The following is a 2820-nucleotide window of genomic DNA, read 5'->3' as shown; positions in this document are numbered from 1 at the left end:
GTTCAGAGGTTTTCTTTTTGTTTGGGGTGAGTGATGTTTTCTTTTTTCTTATGGTTTTGTTTTGTTGTTAGCAAGATGCTCATCATTCACTTTTAAGAAGTAACTTGCACACTTTGGACTCAGTATGGAGCCATGTTTAGTTTTGGATTTTTGTAAGGATTTGCCGCATATCCCTTCCAAATATATTAATGAGTTATTATTACTGCACGTGTCTCTCTGTTTCGTTGAAGAATGTAGTATGAAAATCTATAGAACATAATTGACAGCCTGTAATCTTGATATTCTGCAGCGCTGAAAGAAAAATGCTTGCAAAGGACTTAAAAAGAATTACTGCCATTTACTTGCATTTAATAGAAAGTATTTAATTTTTGACATTGAAGTGAAGATTAGTGTCAAGTAGTGTCTACTGTATCTGACAGTCACGTGAAGCACGGATTGTGTTCCCAGCCCTGCATGACTTTGGTCTACTCATGGAGTAGCTTTTTTCTTTAGCTCTGTCGTGGGTGGATATATAGTATTTCATTCAAGAGCTTCTCTGGTGATATTCCTCTGAAATTCTGGCAATTTATAATTATTCACAATTAGAACAAAGCAGGATGTGTTCTGCATGGGTGAGTAGTTGGATACATGTTTCCAGGTTGTTTTAAATCAGATGAACCAGGATTCTTTTTTCCTGTATTTTCAGTAAGGAGTAGAATTTTATTCTGTGACCTTGATGTTTGGACGACGTAAGCAACTTTACTCCTCTCTTTCTGTAAACTCACTGATAAAACTCTGATTAACAGAAGTGCAAGGGAATATTTAGTCAGTAAAGGTGGGCAGCAGCAGCAGGCTAACATTGCAGTAATTTCAGCATGCTCCTGGGTCAGCCTGCACAACTTTGTCAGTAGACAACAATAGCAAACAGCCCTTTTTTTTCCCTTTTTTTTTTTTTTTTTTTTTTTTTGGTGTGTGTGGAGTGGGATGTAGGGAAGTCCTCTAGGCAGACTGTTACGGATGGTTTTTGTAGTTATATTTATGTTCATATTTCTTGTAAACAAAGCAAGTCGGTCAAGGAGGTTGTGGATGCCCCATCCCTGTAGGCATTCAAGGCCAGGCTGGATGTGGCTCTGGGCAGCCTGGTCTGGTGGTTGGCGACCCTGCACATAGCAACTAGATGATCATTGTGGTGCTCTTCAACCCAGGCCATTCTATGATTCTATGATATGTACATCCTCTTGATTACCATTGTTCATAAGCCATGGACAAAATTGATACAATTCCAGTAATATTAAATTATTCTCCTAACTTCTTTAGGTGATTCCATTCATTTTACAATCCAGTTCTCTCACTTAGAGGAAACTCATCAGGTGAGCAGTGTTTAACAAAACAGATAAGCTGTTTTGTATGTGAAAGTTGAGATACTAGATACAGTCAATAAAGTAACCCAGTTTCATAACTTTGTTGTGCTTCAGTATTTCATTTGTCAAAAAGAGTAAGACTTAAAACCATCGGGTTTTAATAAGTGAAAAGCCATATGTAAGTGCTGAATATTATAATTTACCTGTACAAGCAACTGTTGCAAATCCCTATGAATCACACTGGAAATCAGTTTCCAACTTCTTTTGCTGCCTACCTATATCCTCCCACACTCAGTTTAAATTAGAAAAGCATTATTCATGTTCACATTGTTAGGTGGTGTTGTTTCTGCGTATCTACTTTAGCAGTGCATTTACTTCAACTTAAGATAAAACAACCCCCTTCTGTATTGCCTGCAAAGCACACTGATGTTTTTGGATTGAAAATGTTGTGTTGTTTATGTAAATACTTTCCCAAAAAAACCTTCTTCTTCATGTTAACACAACAAAATTAATAAAAGAACACTACCCTTATGTGAATTGAACCTCTTTCAGTATTAGAAGTGAATCTATTGAGGGATGAGTCAGACAAGCATGGCCAGAAAAATTAATGTGATACAAAAATCTGCAGAAGAAAAGCTAGTCTCCTTTATCGTAGAATCATGGAATGGCCTGCGTTGAAAAGCACCACAATGATCATTGAGTTTCAACCTCCCTGCTGTGTGCAGGGTCGCCAACCACCAGACCAGGCTGCCCAGAGCCACATCCAGCCTGGCCTTGAACGCCTCCAGGGATGGGGCATCCACAGCCTCCTTGGGCAACCTGTTCCAGTGCATCACCACTCTCTGGGTGAAAAACTTCCTCCTAATACCTAACCTAAACCTCTCCTGTCTCAGTTTAAAACTATTTCCCCTTGTCTTACCACTATCCACCCTCATAAACAGACATACCCCCTTCCTGTTTATACGCTCCCTTCAAATAGTGAAAGGCCGCAATGAGGTCTCCCTGGAGCCTTCTGAGCTAAACAAGCCCAGTTCCCTCAACCTTTCCTCATAGGAGAGGTGCTCCAGCCCTCTGATCATCTGAGTGACCCTCCTCTGGACTCATTCCAAGAGCTCCACATCCTTCCTGTACTGGAGGCCCCAGGTGTGGACACAGTACTCCAGATGGGGCCTCACAAGAACTGAGTAGAGGGGGCAATCACCTCCCTCTCCCTCCTGGCCACTCCTCTTTTAATGCAGCCCAGAACACAGTTGGCCTTCGGGGCTGCAAGCACACACTGCTGGCTCATGTCCAGCTTCCCATCCACCATTACTTTATGCCAAAGTAATTCTAAAATAATGTGCTAATTCTGTGCAGTCTACATTATTTTAAATGGTGCTCCTTAAAAGTGCATTAATCTAAGCAGGATGCCCGTGTTGTCTCAGGGGTCATATGTTGCCCTCAGTTGTCATCTGACAGAGAATGCTATTTGCTCATTTAA

The sequence above is a fragment of the Gallus gallus genome, chromosome 1, assembly GCF_016699485.2.
Source record: "Gallus gallus isolate bGalGal1 chromosome 1, bGalGal1.mat.broiler.GRCg7b, whole genome shotgun sequence".
In the NCBI taxonomy this organism is placed as follows: domain Eukaryota; kingdom Metazoa; phylum Chordata; class Aves; order Galliformes; family Phasianidae; genus Gallus; species Gallus gallus.
Note: the sequence above shows the minus strand (reverse complement) of the source record.